This window comes from Aedes albopictus, chromosome 2 (genome assembly GCF_035046485.1).
Source record: "Aedes albopictus strain Foshan chromosome 2, AalbF5, whole genome shotgun sequence".
NCBI lineage: Eukaryota > Metazoa > Arthropoda > Insecta > Diptera > Culicidae > Aedes > Aedes albopictus.
The window spans coordinates 419587164-419610012 of record NC_085137.1 but is presented as its reverse complement, the minus strand read 5'-3'; the positions used below and the strand labels follow the sequence as shown (position 1 = coordinate 419610012).

Genomic DNA, 22849 nt, shown 5'->3' with positions numbered 1-22849 from the left:
GGCTGGGGGTACAGTTTAGGGTACTATTCGCTACAACTTAATTAATTTTATAGCGATTGACTTTTTTGTACACGGGAGATACGTTAAAAACCTAGTCGTGTACAAACAAACTAGTCAATTGTTATGATATTTAATGAGTCATCACGAAAAGCACTGATAATATCACCCCCTGCCAAAATTATCCAACACCCTACACATATAATTACAACAAAGTTGCTTTTAATACGTTGCGTAAGTTTCCGGGTTGAGGCATGTAATAAAATGAAGTAAACAATCAGCCAGATCACCACAGCAATTAAACATTGCTTGATCGCGATAGTCTCATTATCGTCAAACCATGTGATTTAGGTGGTACAAGAAAGAGTCATACGTAAATGAGTTTTATTGCAAACACTTGAGCTGAGAATATAGCGGCAATTATTTGGAGATCAACCGACTGCGGGCTGAAAATCTTCTACATAATAAAGTTGATAATAACTTGATATTATGTTGATTCGACTGCGATTTGAGATCGGAAATAGGTTCGGCTTTGCAGTTCTGTTTTATTGGAATAAACTATTTAATTTTGACCAACGTTTCGACACCGGGTTTGGTGTCTTCTTCAGGGAAAAAATACTGGTTGTTATTTGTCTTATGAAATGGTTGTTCTGTTACGGTCAGTTTAAGGTTCTGGTCGGTACATTTCATATGATTGGTCACTCTGTTTAGACACTCTGTTTTCGGACACTATTGAATGTTAAGCTTTTAGCATAGACAATGGACAAAAATATCAGTAACATCATTGTCCATGATAAAAGCTTAACATTCAATAGTGCCCGAAAACAGAGTGAGCAAAACCAAGAGTGACTAAAATTAGATTTTTTAAAATATTGACCAAACGTATGACATGTACCGACCAGAACCTTATGCCTACTAACCGTAACAGAACAACCATTCCATAATACAAAGAACAACCAGTATTTTTTCCCTGAAGAAGACACCGAACCGTCGGACAAAATTAAAAAGTTTGTTCCAATATAACAAGCAGGGGCCTACATCGTCGAAACCAAAACATGACGCTGAGAGCGAGCGCCTATCAGCATCGGACAGACGCCGACGACGGGAACATTCAAAACAACATGCATGCGCTTCGCTTCATCCGCTCTTCTTGTCGCTTTCTTCGACGCAACGACGGGTGGCGGCTCATTTTCACACCGACTGGGCTTCAATTGAAATTTTCGAATTGTCTAAAATGTATGTTTGCTTAATTTTTTGAATGAGTAATAGACTATTTCAGTAAAATATGCATAGCATACATTAACATTACACAGATTTGACGGTTGTTACACTCATTAATTGAGTTATAACAGAGAAATTCATTCGATGTCGAACGAGCGTGCGTGAGCTTGTGAGTGCGAAACAGAGTGGCATCTGCGACGACGCAGCAGCGTCGGTTCATCGGTGACGATGACAGTCGGGCTGAGCGACGACGACGGCGCCTTGTTTCCATTGACGATTGAAAACATTGTTTACAAACTTCGCCTGAAAATTTCAATTGAAATTGAAAATGTAGGGCCCTGATAACAAGACTGCAACGCCGAACCTATTTCCGAGTTGATGATTATACTGCGCAGCAAATACATTTGAAGCATCTTCTTCTTCTGTATGGCACTACGTTTCAACTGGAACTTGGCCTGTGATTCTTCAACTTTTAGCATTTACACAGTTATCAATTGAAGGGCTTTCTTTGCCTGCCATTGCATGAATTTGTACATTGTGAGGCAAGTACAATGATACACATTACCCACGGAGTCGAGAAAATTTTCTCGACCGGAACGGGAATCGAACCCGCCATCTCCGGATTGGCGATCCATAGCCTCAACCACTAGGCTAATTGGAGACATTTGACACATCTGCAGGTGTAATTTCTGGTAATGTATCGGATTACATCGATTTCCAATCACTTTTACAGCCGCCGTTGACGCCGGAAGTTGTTGACAAGCAAATCCAATATTTATCTTTTATCTTCTAGCTACAATGTAACTTTACTCAAATGTCGAGGGTATACAGAGTAGTAGATCACTATATTCATTGGTCTTGGGTGGTGTTCCTCCAGTTTTTGCAAAGTTTCTGACATCCTGAACTTAAGAAGGCTCACGATAATAAGAATAGAATGTGTTTAATGTACAGTTTCACAATTATGATTGCTAAAGTGCATTCAAAAACTCATGAAATAATGTAAATGTTTCCAGCAAAGTTGTTCCTCATCCAACGAAAAGTCGTACATAATGTCGAATGATATGATTTGGTTGAAACCTTGAACTAATTCCAAAAGAAATCATTGCAGGAGTTCTTGAAACAGCCATTGAGTGAGTGACTTCCAGCGCGAATCTAGGGAACAAATCTAAAAGAATTTCTTGAAGAAATTCCTGAAAAAAATTTTGGAAGATTTCTTGAGGGAATCATAGGAGCGATTCTCTAGAATCATTATAGGAATTCCTTAAGGCAGCGTTTCTCAAACTATGGGTCGCGACCCACTGGTGGGTCGCGAGCTGATTTTTGGTGGGTCGCGAAAGCTTGAACAATATTTTAAAAAATAATACTGCTAGATATTTCCTAATAGCATAGCATAGCATAGCATAGCATGAATACTTGCACAAATCTTGGATGGAGTTGCAAAGTTGAATATTTCCATTGACATTGCTGATGTCGCTACTATCTACAATGTCATAGATTCACTCAGTTCCACACACCTGGCCAAGTCCTTGCAAGCATTTATAAATCCCTTCATCAACTTAGAAAGAGCCCAGAACTGAAGCATCTTCCAATAGATGAAAGGATGTTGAAAATAGCGAATTTTCAACTTATATGCAGTAATAAAGTAAATATACTGAAGTAGAATTATTTATAAATAAATAATATTGGAAAGATCTCACCATTTTTTGTGGGGTTTTTGTGGTTCAATGCCGATCATCTGATTGTCTTGATTAATGTTCTTCTCTGTAAAGAACAACACAATACTACTGCTAGATATTTCCTAATTTACAAATATTCCCTGAAGAATCGGCAGAGTTATTTCTAGAAATTCTGTTTCTTTATAATTTTATTCAAAACTTTGCATTATAAGTCTTAGCTTGGAGTATATTAAGTATTGCAACTACTGTCTGCGTTATGAAATGTATATTGAAATTATGAGTTTTTAATCTGGAGGTTTAAGATTAGGGTAAAATTTTGGATTTTCCTTGTGTTTCCGAAAAATGTGTTAAAGTTCTTGCTTTCAGTGTGTATTTTCAGTTAGATTAGAACGCCGGATTCAGCAGTTAAATTATAAAAGAAATTGAAACACCAAAAATCAGTAAAAAAATCACTAAACTTCGACAAGAAACCTTACCTATACCGAACTTCAGTAAAGCTAAACTTCGGTAAAGTCCATCTGAATGTCGATCTTCTGAATTTTTACAGAACACAGAACAACTGAGAAGAGATTTCAATAAACATATAAATAAAATAAGTTTGTATGAAGGCAATAATAATAAGCCAAACTATCAAGAAGATTCATCTGACGATGCAGCAGCACTATAATTCTAAAATCTCTACTTCATGTTCACCCACTCGTTGTACATATTTTTAGAATTTTAACCCAATCTTTCACTTTAAAGTAAATTTAGAAGTTCTGCAGAAGCATACATTTGCCACTAATTTTCAAAAACTTTGTAAAAATTGTATATTTTTTCATTTCTAGAACGTGTGAAAAGTGTAGAATAAGCGTGATGTTAAAATACCTACACATATATAAAAACAAAAAAAAAAAAGAATGTGTGAGAGAAAGTGACGAAATGTATTTAATTAAAACGTCAGTCCAATTTTGCAAAAAATTACATATTTTATTAAAGTACGTGCTGGTGGGTCGAAAAATCCTATAAAAATCGAAAGTGGGTCGCAAGTTCAAAAAGTTTGAGAACCCCTACCTTAAGGAATCCTCCATTTGACAATGCTGATGCAAATTTTAGAGAAATTCTATGGAAGTGTTGCTGAAAGAATACATAAAAGGAATTACTAAAACAGTTTCTGGGAGAATTCTCAAAAGAGTCTCCGGAGTGACTCTTTAAAAACACTTTTGGAGAAACTCCTGAAGCAACTCTAGGAAAAAATGTGAAATAAATCATTAGAGGAGTTTTCAAATAAAATCATTACACAAATTTCTGAAAGAAACCTTAAAAAATTAGTATCGAAGTTCATGCAGTATTTCCTTAAGCAAGAAATCAAGAAATTTTCTTTGGAATTCTCAGAGGGTTTTCAGTAATTATCTTTGAAAAAAATCCTTGCCAAAGTTCTATAGAAAAAAAATTCTGAATGAATCATAGGAGAATTTTCTATTCCTTTTTAAAAATGTGAATAAATAGTTGAAGCATTTTTGCAGAAATTTTTGAAGGAGTATCTGAAAGAAAAAACTTGAAAATTCATAAAGGAATTCATGATGGAATCGTTACAGGAATTTCCGAAAGGTTCTACGAGGAATACCTCATTGAAATTTCAGTGTAATTCTCGATGGAATTCGAGCGGGAGTCTCTGAAGGAACCTTTGTAGAAATTCATGGATAAATTCTTGAACGAATTTCTAAAGAAACCCTTGTGGAGAAAACACTGCACAATCCGTGGAAATATTTCAAAAAATCCATGAAGATTCTTGTATGAGTTCCTTCAGATTTCCGCGGATGAATCCCCGAGGAAATCCTTGGAGTAATTCGTAAAAATACCTGTATTGGTAACGACCTTCATGTAGTAATTCCTTAAGCAGAAATTTCAGACATTTTCTCTGGAATCCTTGGAGGGATTTCATGAATAATCTTTGAAAAACCCTTGCAGAAGTTTTTCTAGAAATATAGAATAAATTTCTACAAAAATCCTTTAAAAAATCTGAATAAAAAAATGAAGCATTTTTTGAAGAAATTCTTGGAGCAGTATCTAGAAAAATACCCGTGGAAATTCATGAAGGAATCCTTGCTGGGATTTGTGAAACAATAATATATATCTACCAGGAATTCTGGAATGAGCTGTCGGTATAACTCTCTATGGAATTTGCGCGGGAGTCTTTGAAGGAACCTTCGGAGAAATTCCTGAAGAAATTACTGGAAAAATTCCTAGAGGAATCCTTGGAGAAATTGTTGCACAAATTCGTGGAGGATTCTGCTGAACCCTTTGGAGACGGCATTTTTGTCTAGAACACGTTTGTCAAGGTCGGTTTTATCGACTGTGCTAATATGACCCATCAGTCTCCAAAGGGTTGGACGAACTGCTACACAAATCCTTAAAGGAATCTGCAGAGGGAATTTTCAAAGAAATACATGAAGAAATTTCTTCGAAAATCTTTAGCAAAATATTAAAAAAAAAAAACATTCGGATATTCCTGAAGGATTCCTCGGATAAGGAAATCCAGTGTTTTTCAGGAAGCTATAATAGTTTCAGAAATATACCTTTGAGCATTTGCCGAAGCAAACACTGGAGGAATTTCCTAAGGTTTCTTTGGAGGAATGCCTGAAAAATACATGGGAAATTTTCAGAAGTAATCATTACAGAAGTTCCTGAAAGCCCCTGAAAGAGAGTTCTGGAAAGAATCACTGGAGAAATTCTCAAAGAAATCTTTGGAGAGTTTTCTTAAAGTATTCATGGGAATATTCTTCAAGGAATCCTTGGAGGAATTCCTGAAAGAATAATAGAAGCAGTTCTTGTCGGAATTTCCGCAGAGAAAGTTTCTGAAGGAACCATTAAGAAATTCTTGAATGTATTTTTTGAGGTATTCTTTAGGGAATCCTTCGATGAATTCCCGTAAGTTTACTTAGAGGCAATCCTTATGGAACCCTGAGATAAAATGATGAAATTGATGCAGAAATTCCTTTAAGAATGCTTGGAGGGACTACGGAATGGAGCTTTGAAGGATTTTTGCATACTTGGAAAAAATGACTTGATGTGAAATGGATTAATGGAACTTGTAAAGGAATCCTTGGAGAGTTTTTCAAGATTTTTTTTTGCAGAAATTCCTGAAAAATTCATTCGGATGAATTTCTTCAGAAATTTTTAAGGGACATTGCTGAGGGAATCCATGGAAGTATTCCTGCAGCACTCTTTGGAAAATTTTTATAATGAATTCTTGTATAAATATTTGGTTGAATATTTGGAGATTTTTTTTATTTGTAATCAAGAGATTTTTAGCTCTAGGCTAGTTTATCTCGGGACCCACGCTTTACTTCCCTTCCGAAGGAAGAACTCACATTTTGCAAGTTTGTTGGGAGTGGGATTCAATCCCAGGTCCTCGGCGTGATCAGGTATCAGTAGGTCGGCTCTAGAGGCACGTTTTCTTCCATTTGGGAAATTTGTGCCAGTATTGTGCCACTATTCGGCGTGATAGTCAAGTGTTCTAACCATCACACCAGGTCCGCTCCACAATTTGGAGAAATGTTTCAAAAGATCCGTGGAGGTATACTTGAAGCACACTTGAATAAATCGGTTTGAGACAGATTTCTGTAAAATCCTTGCAGGAATTCTTAAGCGAATCCGTGGCAAAATGTCTGATGAATTAGAAGAAATTTTTAAGAGCTTGACGGAATTTCTGAAAGAATCTTAAAATGGCAATTTTTAAGAAAAATCCTGACGAATTTTTCGAAAAAAGTTAGAAGAATCTTTGAAAAGTATCGCGGAGAAAATTTCTGAAGGAATTCTGAGAATAATTCGTCAAGCAATTCTTGGAAATATTCCTGAAGAACTCTTTGAAAGATTACCCGGAGGAATACGTGGAGAAATTTCTGAACAATTTTCTGCAAGAATTACTGATGCAATCTATAATCGAGTTCCTGAAGCAATTTTCCAAAAATGTTTTGAAAAAAAAAAAACCATTTGAATTTCTTTTCATTGGAAGGAGTTCTTGTAGCTATCCTTGGAAGATTTACTGAAAGAATCTGTGGAAAAGTTTCAAGCAGAAAATTTCTTTTAGGACTATTCAAGAAAAACCTGAATGTTCGCCTGAAAGATCATCAGTGAGAAGATGAAGTTTAAAAAGCGTAAAAAGGTGCAAGGGTAATATTTTAAAAATGTAAGGAAACAATCTTTGAAAGTACTTAATGATCTTACATACTAAATGGACACTGGCCATCCTCTAAAACAAGTACAAAATCCTGAAATCGAAATGTACACAAGCTCCACATTACGGTATAAATTACATTGGAAAATAAATCCACAACTTTACTGTTATTTCATGGCGATTTCCAAAAGCATAGCCGAAAGGATCTAATAAAAGAATTGATGAATCAATTTCCAAAGAAATTATTGTAGAAACTGACACAGAAAATAAACCGAAGAAAATTTAGAAAAACTGCCCGCGAAATTCCTAATGGTTTTTACGAAGGACGAAGGACATAGAAGTTGCCGAAGAAATTTAAAAAGAAAAGCTGCTAAAGTTATTTGTATGAGAATTTTTGAGGGAATTGCAAAAAAGGTTCCAAAGGAGTTGTCGAAGAAATTTCTGCGAGCATTCCTTGAAAAAATAATGAAGGACCTCTCAAAAAGATATTATGAAAGAGTTTCCGAAGGCATTCTTAAAAAAATTGTCGCGAAATTTCCAAAGGTATTGCTGAACGATTTTCTAATGACAATGTCAGAGACATGCCTAAACGAATTGTCAACGGTACGCTCAAAGAAATTACTGAAGGAATTTCCGAAAGATTTTTTAAAAGAATTGCCGGAGTAACTTCTAAAGCTATTTCAGAAAGAATAAAAATTATTAAATTCTTTCAGGACTCCTACGGCAAGGCGTTCTGAAAGACATAATGACACATATTGTCCTTTACTGGTATTTATCACATTTTCTGGTATTTCTGAAACATACAGGAAAAATTTTTAATTAGAAGGCACGAAAGTTGTCAATTGACATCTCTCTTTCGGCTTAAATGCTAATTCACAACACACTTGCGCTTGTGCCCACTAAATATAAGTGAAAACGAATTGTTCTTTTTTTTTACGAAGCCGAGACTTATTCTCGCACCCGAAAGGAGTGTTCACGGTGTGGCTTTGGAGTCAGTTTGGCTTTCTATTCTACAAAATTGTTATTTGTTCTGTGGCTTAGTTGATTAAAGCGCCGGTCTAGCGGATACGGAGTCTTGGGTTCGAATCACACCAGAACGCGATTTTTTTTTTCACAAATTTCATCTCTCAATTTGTCAACTAGAAACATTTTGTGCCTTGAAATTGCAAGTTTTTGCAGTAAGTTCTTAAAGAATTAAATTAAAGAATTAAATAAGACGGGCTTGGTGGTCTAGTGGCTACCGCTTCTGATTTATATGCAGAAGATCCTGGGTTCAATCCCTGGCCCGTCCCTTTCCTCCTACTTTGTATCTTTCTATATACTTTCTCTCTGCTCTCTACATATACAACTCATGTATATAAACATGTTCATAGCCGTCGCTAGAACAGAAACGGGTTGAAAAGCCCTTCCTTCCAAACTTTCACAGCACAGTGTCACAATCCTATTAGAAAACGCCTACAAGTTATGCAATCAAGCGAACTGTGCCGCACATCTTCAAAATAATAAAAACACACAATTCTATCACCTTCCCCTGGTATCCACACACCAATGAGTGAACCTTCTGCCAACCAATTCCCACCAACACTCCAACATCCGCATGAATTTGTGCTGGCGCAGAGGTATATTCGGCCAGATGTGGATACAAACGATTGCAATCATCACTTCGTTACCCCTTCCCCACATTGACCTGCAACCTGACGTGGCAGGCGCCATTGTCGCCTAAAAATAGAAGATCATCAACGCTCACACACTGAAGATGCCTGCTAGTCCCCGGCAGTTATCTCATTGGTCCTTGTGTGAGTGTAGCTGGTCTGGCGATACTGGAGTAGCATCCACGGGCGGTCAATCAAGCTCAAGCTCAAGCTCAAGCTAAGTTCTTAAAGAATTAAATAAGATTTTTTCAAATACGTTCCCGAAAAAATAAAGTCCAAAGGACCCGCCGAAGACCTTCCCACAGAAATTGCTACAGAAATTTCCGAAAGCATTACTGAAGTATTGTTATTCTAAATTCATAGAAACTTCAGAAAATATACATAGAATTCGGAAATTGCTGAATAAATTTAGAAAAAAAATGCTTGAAAATTCTTGAAATGATTGGCCATAAAACTCCCGTAGCTACTTCCAAAAGGTTTGTTGATTAAATTGCTTAAATAATTGCCAAAGCAGTTACCAAACGAAATATCGATGAAATTAATGAGAATGTGGTGAAATGTTTTTTGAAGAAATTTCCAAAGAAATTCTCGAAGGGGTTACAAAAGAATTGCCAAAAAAAATCTCCAAAGTCCAAATTTGAAGAACGTAATAAAGGCTTCCTGAATAAATCCCCAAATAAATTGCCTAACAAATTACAAAACAAAATTTGATCAACGACTTGTTTCAGGATGGATTTTTGCTATATAAATATGGGCTAGAGGAGAATCAGATAACTTTTTTTTTAATATGAGCAATTCAACTGGTCTGCTGGTCACCCTAACGTACCTTCCAGAAAGGTTTATGTGGCGGCAACACGCACCGTGCCTGCCAACAATTCAGCCGGCAACTGATGCTAATTTGATCACGCGTTCGTGAAAAACCGCAGATCGCAATCGTTGCTCTTATTCATCATTTATGGGCGATTGTCGTCGCCATCGTCGTCGTTGTCGCTTCCGATCGTTTCCACCAAACTGGCACTGAAAAATCTGTGTCATCAGTGTTCGCCACACCACCATTGTCGGGGCTCTGATCCATCGCCGGTGGAAGACCATCCGACCGAGCAGAACAGAAGCGAATAAATTATGTGATTATATTCGCAAGTTACCCGAGACGACTCTTGCTCGACTACGCAACGACAGACAGGTAGGAATGCGTTTGAGCGCGAGTTTTTTGTGCGATGATTGTTGCTGCAATTTATTCACTACATATTTGTAGGTACTATTGACAGCGATCATGATATTGGTAAACGATGATGCTGCGAGACAATATTTTATCATTTTTTGATGGGATGGTAGGGTAAGTGTTCCAATTATGGTTATAATACCAATCATTCGCCATAGTTGATTTTCACCCTTTAACGGCGTAAACCAGCAAAAAAAAATTGTGAACAACAGATCACGTTCTCAAAAGATGGTTGCACTCATTTAAATTCCACATTTTGCTCAAATTGGCTTCTTTAGCGGTGTTGAGATAATTCCATATTCTGAATCTACATGCAAAACTGAGCCGAAATCCAAATTTTCATTAATTTTGGTGTCCGGGAAGCTATTTAAAAATCAATTTGAAGTTTGTATGGGAGCGATTTGTCGAATCACCCCTCGTCGCATTTTGTACTGGGTGGAGCTACCGTCTACCCTCGTTGGTTTGACCGCATCTAATCTGAACACTTTTTAATTTGACCCCCTCTAATCTGCACATCGTTCAAACTAAAAATAATTCAAATGTCATTCTTCTCATGGAACGGGGTGAAACGGAACACATAATCAAAACAAAACAGCTAAAAGAGTTACCATCAGTGTGTTTTTCGAGGCCCACAGGGTTACAAGAAGTTCAAATTAAAAAATGAACCCCGTTGGTTTGCATGAGGTGTCGTTCAAACCAACGGGGGTAGACGGTATCAAACAGTTACCCAGCTGTCAAAAGGTGATTTCAAAAAATCTCTTTTAAATTGATTTTAGGTACCAAAACACAGTCCTAAAAATCTGAAAAAAATCATAGTGGCTCAGAAAAAGGTGCTCTTTCGTATAAAATCAAAAAATCGATACATTTTTCTTAATTTAAAAACCCAATTATGGTAGAAATAAATCATTTCCCTTAAAATTTCGGCTTCCTTGCACCCTTTTTCGCCATAGTGTACCAGTTATGGCTAATCCCATAAGGAATGCATGCAAATAGTGCGAAAAGGAACCGAAAATAAAAAATGTAACCATAATTGGTACAGTATCCTATCATTGGCACACGCTGTAATAAATACTAAAAGTAGTTTTGGCTACGTTTCTATATTGTTCCTGTTAAGTGTGGAAACTTAGCTATCTTTTAACATATTGATGACATTCGTAGATCCTCTCGTTATTTTTGTACAAATAGTTTTCCTTAGATAGTGCCATAATTGGTACATCCACCCTAGTAGGTTTGGTGACAACGGCGGTGGAGTGTTCGAAGCTGAGAGAATATCTGGAGCAGATAATTGTGGCCATTGCCGTTGCGAGAAGGTGTGTGACACTGAACTACTGTGCGGAGGAGCATCGCATCATATTTGAAGGCGAATTAAAATGTCGGAAATGCTTGAAAATGGGATGTATCGAATTAACTTCAATTATTATGTTATCGATTCAATTTCTGGCATAGAAACCCCAGCCATGAATTAAGAACCCCCGAATGCGTGAACAATCATAACGGAATGGCCTAAACTCGGCTAACAAGAATCAAATCCACATGGGAAACACCGAAATCCAGATCATGACCACCGATAATTTCATTTCCTCACGAATCATGATAATTGGATTTAAAAGGCGTATGCAGACGAGGTCCATTTTCGGCCTTTTCTGTTTATCCGACAACGCTTTTCGATATCTGGAATGCAATCAATCATTATCTGTTCCATTTTTCGCGCTTCTTCGCCGATCATGATGGGTGTGGGTGCGTTGGCGGCATTCATTTGCCCGGCTATCACCTTTATTTCGATAACATTGCGCGCGCAGATTTTTAATTACACGGGCGATCGCTCCTCATGTGGATCACTCAACATTTTGCCTATTGAGGTAGCTCCAAATTAATTAATACAAATCAGTCTAGAGCGTGGAAAGAGTGTTCTGAAGCGAAAAAAAACTAGAATGAAGATGTGGGTATAATTGATTCACGCCTACGAATGTATCACGTGCCGCACCAAAACGAAAATCGAACAGATCTTGTTTTTCACCATTGTGTACTCCAAAAGCAATATTGCCATTTTATGTCACGTGACAAGCATAAGGGGATATAGTATGACCAGATAAGTAAAATGAAGATTGCATAACTCAAGCCGGACATGCATCCTATATAGGGCACGATACAATCTGTGATGCCAAAGTGATTGCTTCACTACAGTTGTCACGTTAGATTTCGGACATTTCAACCAAAGAGTTGCTCAAAGGTGGTAAATTGTCAATTTGCTTTCACATTCATTGCTATCCTTCTATGAACAAAACATGTGGCAGGTGATTTTACAGTTAGCACCAAATCATTCATAACAACGAGTACATTGTTTGGTGAAGAGTTGAAAAAAAAAACAAGATGTGAGAACTCTCGTACGACAAGGCAAAATTAGCCGATATCCTTTAGGTTTATTAAGTATAGTGCACACGGTGTCAATATCTAGATTGTCATAAAAGTTTCATGTACCTTAGCTTTTCTTTGAAATTTATAAACATTTATTTTCTAAGTTCAACATCAAATTCATGATATCATTAAACCAACAATTTGCCGCCATATACCTACTCGATTTGCAGCTGCAGCTATCCAACGTCGGTCACGCCCAACGCTCGCCAGATCACGGTCCACCTGGTCCGTCCATCGTGCTCTCTGCGCTCCACGCCTTCTTGTACCAACCGGATGGATCATTCTGGTAAGATTCCTGGGAAAACAGTTCTCGTCCATGATTTCCATGAATGATACGGTCGTATCGTCATATACCATCTTGAAGTCAATAAACAGAATGAACAGGATGTACATTGGGACCTGGTATGGACGGTATTTCCGGATTAACGGTCCGGTCAAGATCTGGTCCGTTGTAGACCGGCCGTTGATGAAACCGGTTCATTTACTTTAGGTGATAGACGACAGAAGATGATCTGCCAAGGGCTGAAAGTCTCTATAATATAGCTAAATCAATCAATCAGGTGGCCAACTTTTCAGGGCCCATCTTGATGAGTTCTGCTGCAATACCGTCCTTACCAGCTACTTGGTTGATCCAGAGCTGGTGGATGGCATCTTTAGCTTACCTTCAACGTGAGAGTTGGTTAGTATTGGTTCTTTGCTGCACCAACATAGTCAATTCTACCACGTGCTTGATTCCCCGTGGCTACATTCTCCTTGCCATTCACATGCTCGTCGAGGTGCTGCTTCCACTTTTCGATCACTTCATGTTTGAGCTTCAGGTGGCTCCTGTTTTTATCCCTGCAGATTTCGGTTTGCGGCACAAAGCCTTTGCGGGATGCTTTTTCTCCCAGAACTGACCGGTCTGCTGTATCCGCTTCTATCTATATCGTTCCACGTTCTGCCGGGTTACATGCTGCAGCATTACCGCACTGCACGTTACTGCGTTTTTCTCCTCCAAATTCGCTCAGCACTCATTGTCGAACCATTCCGTCGACCCTGTTCCGCGTACCCGATTGTGCTCTATAGACTGTTTCAGAAATTATAAATACACTTTGTTTATTAAATTAAATGAACTGTACTAATGATTTTTACCAACTTCTTTCAGAGTATAGCATATTGTACTCCATATTTTTATATTTCCTTTCAATGGTCTTGATATTTTAATGAACAGTCGAGTTCTCTAACAAATAACTTAATTTTTCAAATTTGCATTTGCACAAAGGTGTTTTTTAATGATTTCAACATTATTTATTAGTAAATACCATAAATTATCCAAATTTTCATCACATTCGCTTTCTCAACAAGTTGTCTAAGGAATGCCTTGATCAAAATTTGGGAAATTTCGATAAAAGCATTTCCACAACATTTTTTCGGAGATCAAGTTTCTTATTTTTTAAGGTTTTCTACGGAACATAAGAACTACCACACAGTTTCTTAGCTTTCCTGAACGCATTTAATCTAAACAAACTTATTTTTTCAGCTCATTCGATCCTTCAGATGGCAAAGCTTGTCATATCATAAAAACGAATGCAGTAAGCAGTAATTAAGACATTCGTTTGCTTAACGTTTGTTGCTACTGGTGTTGTTGAGAAATTTGAAACAAAAATATTTGTATTGAGAAGGCCCGTAATGGTGGTTCTTGATCAAATATTCCAGTAAAAATTACTCTTACCAATCGAGAAATATCTTTTATTATCGATACAGCAATTTTTATTGTGTTTGGAAACTAAATATTTTAACCGTGAGATTTTTTTCTTTCCTACTATGCTACATTTTTTGACCACTTTGTGCAACTTCAAATTTTAATCATCTAGTTTACAGAGCCCTATATTTTAACTTTTACAAGAAACATCAACAAAGTTGGTATTGTTTGCTTCGTTAGCATGTTTACTATAAGAGCTAGAAGAAACTTTTTTGGATATTGTGCTCAAATTGAAATGGCAGTTAATCGTTAGTGTATTTATAATTTCTGAAACAGTCTATATAGGCTGCATCGTTGATGGCTGCCTTAAGCACATATATGAGGGAATCCAAAGATAGCCGTCGCAATGGCTGCCCTGCAAATACCGAAAGCACGTATCTCGTCATCCAACAAAATATTGAGCTCAAATTGCTACTCATTGCTTGCTTATTCGTGGTAAACATCGAGTAGCATTTTCGTCTTCGTGCATTTTTTATGGCGAAATCGGTGCTCATGAAAACGCGAGTAAAAATGAACCTGAACGCGCTCCCATCTTACCTTAACGGGTTATATATGTTGAGGTCGAGAAAAAAATGAAATGAGAAATGAAACCAGATATGTCATGTACATAGAATTGTTTGTATAACATGTACAGGGTACCCACTCATAATACAATATAAAATTCCGTGAGTTTTCCAGAGGGGAGTTTTGAAAGTTTATTATTAAAAAATTGGCCAAAATTTTATAAAACTTATAAACTTTTCAATACATGTACACAAATATCCTCCAAATTTTGAGGAAAATTTTAAGGTACAACGCAGCATTTATTATCCAAGAAATTCCAACAAGCCAGTTTCAACCAAGATTTTTTTTTGGTGAAACTCATTCGAAAATAAAGCAAAACAATCGATAAGGAATATTTCTAAAATTTCTCCGTGATTTCTTTTGGGTCAATTGCAAGAAATTGCTTTGACATGTCCACCAATTTTTTTTTAAAGAAATTACTTCTACAACACTCTGGAAAATCAGGAAAAAACATTCAGGAGTGCAATAATTAAATCCACAGACCATATGACCGTTGCATTCTTTACACAGTTTTGAAACTGAACGTGGATGTCTAGTCCAGTGTAGTATTTTCGATGAAAATACTACGGAAATTGGAAACTATGACAGCATATTAATAATTTTGATCGATTATCTATAGCCAATACCGATGAGTGCTTCTTAAAAACTTCTTTAAGGATTAAGAACTTATTTGAAAGTTTATCTCGAAATTCTATCCATGTTTTTTTTCCTCAATTCCTTCCGAATTTCTACCGTAATTTCTTCTTTAAATTCTTTCGCAGTTAAACGTGTGGAAAATTTCCACAGAATTCTTTTTTTTTTGTAGGGTAACTTATCACTGCGACCATTTCTCTGATCTATAGTGATACACCACCCACTTTAATGTTTAACCGTATCACAAGGCGATAGGTCACTATGAGTAGAGACCCTCTGCACATGATTATCGATATTTTCCCGCCAGGGAATAATATATCGTATAAAATGAATTACCTTACAAGGGGATAACGACCATATATCAGAGGGCTGTAAAAATCCTTTGTCAAAGTACTTTAGCCTTGTGGTATAAAGCGCAATACAGTCACATAGCAAATGTTCAAATAACAGTGGCCTGTTATTAGTACTGTGTATGTACACAGTAGACTGGGTCAACAAAGTCGATTTTTCGGAACAAAGCTTTTTCGATTCCTTTTAGCGACCAAAACAACTGTGCAAAATTTAGGAGCGATTGGTTGCTTCCCCGTATTCCGCATTGCGATTGAAATTTGTATGGAATTTAGTATGGAAAAACGTGCTTTTTTGCATTTTTCTAATAAATTGAAGTTTTTCCCGCTTAAACAATCTAACAAATGACGTTGAAGTATAGCCTAGGATATGCCGAAGACCGCAAAGTGATCCGACACTTGTTAAAAAAGTTATAACGTACAGATTGCCCGGTGGTGCTTAACGTTATTCAACTATCTCTGTTTCTTGGGATAACATCAATAATAAAATCTCAATTTTTGGCCTAAGTTACCAGGCGAATAACTTTTTACGCAAGCGTCGGATCATTTTGCGGTCTTCGGCAAAGTTTATCGGCATATCCGAGGCTATACTTTAATGTTATTAGTTACATGGTATTAGACCCACGGTTCCCAACCTTGGCTCTCGCGACCCCCCAGTCTGTCGTCACTGCGCTTTTCGTAAAACAATCGAAGCGTGCCTGCAAGCGGTTGGGGGTCGCGAAACGAAGGTTGGGAAGCTATGTGTTAGACAAAAGAATTAAACTTATGAGTGAAATGCAAAAAAGTACGTTTTCCCATACTAACTTCCATAGAAATTTCAATCGCAAAGCGGAATACGGGGACGCAACCAATCGCTCCCAAATTTTGCACAGTTGTTTTGGACGCAAAGCTAATATAGATTGAAAAAGATTTGTTTTGGGTTGATACGATCAAATTTAAAGTTTCTCCATACAACTCTAGTACACAGGTATTTCTTTGACAGAGCAAAAAGTTTTTGTGTAACAGAAATATTTGGAGTAATAAACTTTTTGGATTGTCGTGCACCTTGGGTGTTGTTCCAGTTGGTTATCATCATGACCTTTTCCCTGTTCCTGAACTCCATTTTTATGGAACATGGAGAGGTCCCACAAAAAGGCTCTGGCCCTAGAAGAGGTTTAGATGATCCCATTCTGCAAGTTGATCTGCTTTTTCATTCTCATCTATTCCATGGTGACCATCAGGCACCCAGTAAATGTTAATGGAATTGTTAGCAGATAATTGTTGCAGCAAGAGGACACATTTCCATACCAGCTTCGAAGTACATGTGTATGATTTCAAAGCTGTTTAAGCTGCCTGACTATCCCAGAAAATGCATATGTTTGAATGTTTGTATTTTCTTTTTAAACAAATAATAGCGCATTCTAATATTGCTTGTATTTCAGCCTGGGAGATGGTTGGCCATCTACCCATAGATACTGACAAACTAACACCTGGGCCAGTAACTCCAGCTCCAATTTGATCGTTTTGTTTCGATCCATCAGTATAAAATACGATTGATCCTGGACGAATTAGCGGTCCTCCTTCGTCCCAAACTGTACGATCCGGCTATATAACATTATACATACGTATGAAATTGAATGGCGTTCCCTTCCAGTCATTATTGACTGTAACCAATGGATTGACTCGAATCTCTTTCAGAACACCCAAATGTCCTTTGATGTCACCATCATATAAGACCTTGGTACGCTTAAGCCTCAGAAATCTTCTCGCGAATTTTCCCTTGAATTTACCAAAAGTTTTTTTCTTTCGGAGGAGTCCTGAATTTTTTTTTGTCTGGCAATTTTCAGTTCTCTCAAGTTTTTTTTTACATATTTCCTTCTGGGACTTTTTCAGTGTCCATACGGGATTTCTCTTAAAAGCCCCAGTTTTTCAGGTTTTTTTTTCTGAAGCTCCTCTGCGGAATTTCTCGCGAGATTTCACCAGCTTTCAGCCACAGACTTGTTCACCTCCTAATTTTGTTAGTTATCCCGGGAAACATTTCAAGAGAATCTCCTTGAAAAGTCCCTGCAAGAACTTTTGGAGAAACTATTGAAGAAATCCCAGAAGGAGCACCCAGAATCGCGAGATAATTTCCTATCTGGATTCCGAGAAGAGCTCTAGGAATAACCCTTATGAAATCTGTAAAAAAAATCTCAGTAGTATCACTGCAAAAAAAAAACTAATAGAAAAAGTTTGGGAAAAGCTCTTAAAGAAATCACGAGAAAAACTCTATGAGAAAGATCAATAAAAGATCCTACAGAAATTCCAAAAGGCCCTCCGATACAATCTCAGGAGAAAGTCTAGGATAAATTGAGAAAAAAATGAGACAACCCAAGGCCAACACTGGAACGTATCTTCTGAAAGAAACCCCGGGGGAAAACTTCGACGAGAGAAATCTTAGGTGAAACTTCAAACGTAATCACACGACAACCTTAAGGAAATATTCCGCCAGAAACTTCAGGAAAAACTTCGAAAGACATCGCAGAAAATTCGTGAAAAATTCCTCAAGAAATCCTTTGAGAAGCTCCAGTTTAAATTCGTGGAATATCTGCTGGGGAAGTTCCAAGAGGAACACCGGAAGAATCGAGAAAAAATCTTCAAGAGGAATCAAAAGGGAATCACTAAGAGGAATTTCGCGACAACATCTGATATATGTCCTGAAAGGAACTGTTGTGGAAATCACGAGACAAATCCTGGATGAAATCCCGAGAAAACTTCTGTGGGAACTCCGGGAAAAAATCCACGGTGGATTTTGGGAGTAATACCGGGAGAAGTTCTGGAGGAACTTCTGTGAAGAAATTCAGGAATCCTTAAGGACAAGGTATTTGGAGTACATTACTCAAAATTTCTAGAGCACCGTTTTTTAGAATCGTTGAACGGATTTGGATTAAAATGCATCACGCTGTTGACAACCTCTGAACAATTAGCGTGATGCATTTTCATACAAATCCGTTCTACGGTTCTAAAAAACGGTGCTCTAGAAATTTTGAACTATGTACTCCAAATACTTTGTCCTTAATAATCTCAGAAAGAAATATTTGAATCTTGGAAACCCAAGTAACCAAAAGTTCCGCTTCCCATGTACTCTCAAGTTAGGCAAAGTTCAGATAAAGTTCCCAATGAAGCTTTCTGGCTGCTTAAAAGATTAACGGTGGGCCTTGCTGGAACTTCGGTTACAAGTCCCGGCAAGGCTCATTGTTAGCCTCTTTAGCAGCTTTTAATGCTGCTGAGTGTTAAGTAGCACCGAAACAGTAAGTCAGCAGGCTATCACGCAGGAGGATCCAGTTCAAATCCACACAGGGAGCGACCTGTGTTAAAATATAAATCAGAAGCAATTCAGACATGAATCATATGCCATCAACGAGGTTGTGATTCTGAAAAATACATTTTTGTTTCTGCATGAATTTTGTCCGAAGCTGCTTAGAAGGCTATCCAGCTACCTTATGAGAACTTTCAAGTTCCAAAATTACTGAAGCTGCAACATCGAACAAGCTACATAAATTATAAAATGCTATCTTATCTGAACTGTTTGTTACTTGGGAAAATGCCTGTAGGTATCCGGAAGAATTTCGGAGATAATTTGTGTGAAGAATTAGCAATAAGTTAAAATTCACAAATACAAAGAAATTAAAAAAAAAAAAAATTTCGGAGATAAATACAATTCCAAGTTTTTTTATCGATACAAAACTTATCAGACTATTCAAAATATTCCTTGAGTATTCCTGATACTTCCCTGTTAAATGAAATTCCCTGAGGATTCCTCAGGGCCAAGCTGGTTGCATTTTGTGTTAATTACAGATGCCGAGATATCATACATAGTTATTTTTTATATCTGGTAATTAACCCTCGATAAATCGCACTGTTCTATTTTGTACAACACGCAGACAAAATCTCGTTTCTTGTACTCATCAATAGCGTGGTGCTGGCGGTGGCTACCGGAAGATTAATATACATAAATATTTTGTGTGTGGGGGGAGGGGGTTGATTTCAGGGTTCTAAGATTGCCTTCTTCTTCCTCTTCTTCTTTTTCTTCTCCTTGGCGTAACGTCATCACTGGGGCAAAGTCGGCCTAGTCAACATTACAATTGATACATTAACAAAGCAATCAATTTAGTCTAGTTATGACAGTGAAAATCAGAAATGTTCAGCTCCAGCAAACATACCGGAAAACCTTCGTCACCTGGACGGAAAAGCAAAAAAGGTGTTTCAAATTATTATTTCTGAGTTTTTTTTTTAATTTTAAAATATTTCCAAGTAAAATTATATGAATAAAATACTTACTCCACTATGGATCACCCCCCCCCCCCCCCCCCCCCCATATAACTAATAAGCATTTAAACAGACATTTCAGCAATATATCTACATTCCACTTGCCTACCGCTCTATAATAGCAGTTCAACTGCTAAACTGCCATAAATTATAGCAACTGAACTGCTACTGAAAATGTGACAGCTGTTACGAATCATTTGAAATGGACGCCTTCAAGCAAAAACAAAAACTGTCCAGCATATCCGGAATATCGTAAAATACGCCTTTTTGAAGCGCAGAGTGAAGAAAAGAGAAAAAATATGAAAGATAGAAAAGGCAGCGAGGGAAAAAGTGTGGAATCTTACACATATGCTCGTTTCCATTTACGCTAGTCTGAGGGATAAGCATTTAATCAGCCGTATATTGGGAAAAACCCTGCAGAACTAAAAAAAGCACTTTTTTCCAAAATGATCCACCATTTTAAGAAAATAAGAATGCCCGATTGTTTGTTTTGTCAATTATGACAATCGGACACGCTAGGTTCGTTCGCTTTTTCGTCATTCTGGAGAAAAGTGATTATTCAGTTTTGGATAATATGCGATTCTCGTTTGAGCTTTAATGACCCGCTGTAAAGGCAATTTTCAACTGCCTATTGGTTACCTAGGTCTGATTAGCCACAATTTTTTTTTTTAATTTCAGAACTGCTTTCAATAATCGAGAGTCGGCCATTACATAACTAACAATCTCATCCCACTGATATATTTCTTCCAACATAACAAATTAAGGAACAGGTATATTTAATTAGAAAAAGCTCAACGGTAAAAAGCTTAAAGCAATCGTGTAAACTTAAAGTGTGAAAAAAAATCGTGTAAAAAGTGTAAATTGTGTGACGAGAACTGTAGTTTGGTATACATATTTTGTATTCAAAATTTAAAAAAAAAAATGAATTTCTGGCAAATAAATTACCTACAATCCAAAAAATGCATTTTAAGCCTAGCTTTACATAACAGTATATGTAGAAGATGTTTATTATTTTTCATTTAATTTTGAGTGCTTCTTCTCATTCTTCTTGGCGCTACGTCACGACTAGGACAAATACTACTTCTCAGCTTAGTGTTCTATAAACACTTTTATAAACACAGTTGTTAACGGAGAGGTTTCTATGCCAATGATCCCTTTGCATTCGTATAGAGTGTGGCGTGCACGGAGATGCTCTTTGCCCAAGGAAGTCAAGGAAATTTCCATTACGAAAAGCTCCTGGACCGACCGGGAATCGAATCCGTTACCCTCAGCATGGTAAAGATGAACGTCATCGCCTTTACATGGGCGTTATATGGGCCCATTGTTTACAAATTGTTTTACATTTTGTTATATATGTACTACTTGTTGCACCCATCAAAAGGTTTGATGTGAGAAAAAATAGCACAAATTTTCATTTTTAAAGAATGCTCAATGTACGGACTGCTCCGAGAGCGACGAACTTGAACTACTATTTTCTCTGATTATGGATTTTGTTACAAATGATGCTTGGCAAAGTTTGGCTTGAATTTTACTATTTTCTTCCTACTTTTTGATATCACATTTAAATATGAAGGACATACTTACGTTGAAAAACTGTTATTCCCAAGGTCACGTTCCTGATATAATGTTCAATAATTATTAATTTTGCATTGAACGATTCAAGCCACACAAATCAACAGTCACTTAATCATGCAAGATAGAGACCCACTCAGAATTAATTACCAGACATCACTCACTGATATCACTAAGCAGAAGCTAATCCTCCTTCTTCATTCAATTTTTTTCAGTCACCGACAAAGAAACACAAAACAAACTGAAAAAGCAGCTCTCAAATCATGTGCACCATTTATTCTTCACCCTTTCAGGCCTCATCCAATCGCACACTTTCCTCCGCGACGAATATTCTTCACCAACCTGGCGCCTAATTTATGTGCCAAATGCTCTAAAATTAAAACCACTTCAGAAGCCAATGCTTCTTCCCCTGAAACACTGACTTTGGGGTAATGAACCAACCGCTTCTAGTTGTTCTTGTTGTTCTGGATCGCACGCTTAAACATCACCGCACACGAAATTTGCTTTAATTCTGGAACAACTATTCCGCTAAACAGTCGCGCTCGAAACGTCGAAATCGATCAAATGTAGCTCAACACCATCACCTCGCGCGGATCTACACCCAATCTCTGACGTGCACATACAGAGCTCACACGATTCCTTGCCCCGCGCCGCCCGAGAAAATCTCACTCGATCCTCGCTGTGCACATTTTTCAATTTTCACTTTTCTTCCTGCAGCGCGCTGCTATTCTCCCGGTGCCTTAGTGGCCCACAAATAAAAAGCCAAATAATTTTCGGCTGGGGCAATTATTGTCGTTGTTGTTGATGTTGCTTCCCCGTCACACTACATATGCTAAAACACCCGACACCAGTCAGCAGCAGCACCGAGGAAGACAACTCCTGTTATACGCAACGCACGCTGCCGCCAAGTGCCACAGCCACAACGCACGGTAATATTAATTAGCGAATCCACTTAAAACCACGCGGGGTGGGCAAGATCCGCGCACCACAAATCCACCTACCACAACAAATCGGTGGTGGATGGAGGCGCCAAAGCTGCTGCAACTGGCACGCAGAACGAACACTAGAACGCGTCTATTCGACTCGGAAGTTGGCGACCGACTAACGATTGGCACAGCACACAGCGCACCATCATCCACCGAGTGCAAGTCGCGCGCGCACATGGTGCTCTCGCGCGGTGCTTTAGTTCCGATTCGGCGTCTACGCGACACATCGGCGGCGAAGGCGACGGTGACGACGCCGACGATGATGACAGAGAATAGTGGGAGAGCGAAATTTTCGAAGATGCACATTTCAAATTTTCCGACGGCGCCGCTCGTAGAACATCGGATTTGAATATTACACTATGGTACACTCTGAAAAT

At 37.7% G+C, this 22849-nt stretch overlaps 1 protein-coding gene across 1 annotated transcript in view; it reads right to left on the bottom strand.

Annotated features, from left to right (window-relative positions):
- The window catches only part of LOC134283970 (uncharacterized), a 245670-nt gene extending 223031 nt beyond the window's left edge, over positions 1–22639 (bottom strand). Inside the window, exon 1 of the mRNA XM_062853546.1 lies at positions 21499–22639. The gene's annotated coding sequence lies outside the window, so the exon portion shown is untranslated. The remainder of the gene's footprint in view (positions 1–21498) is intronic.
- Between the last annotated feature and the right edge of the window lie 210 nt (positions 22640–22849).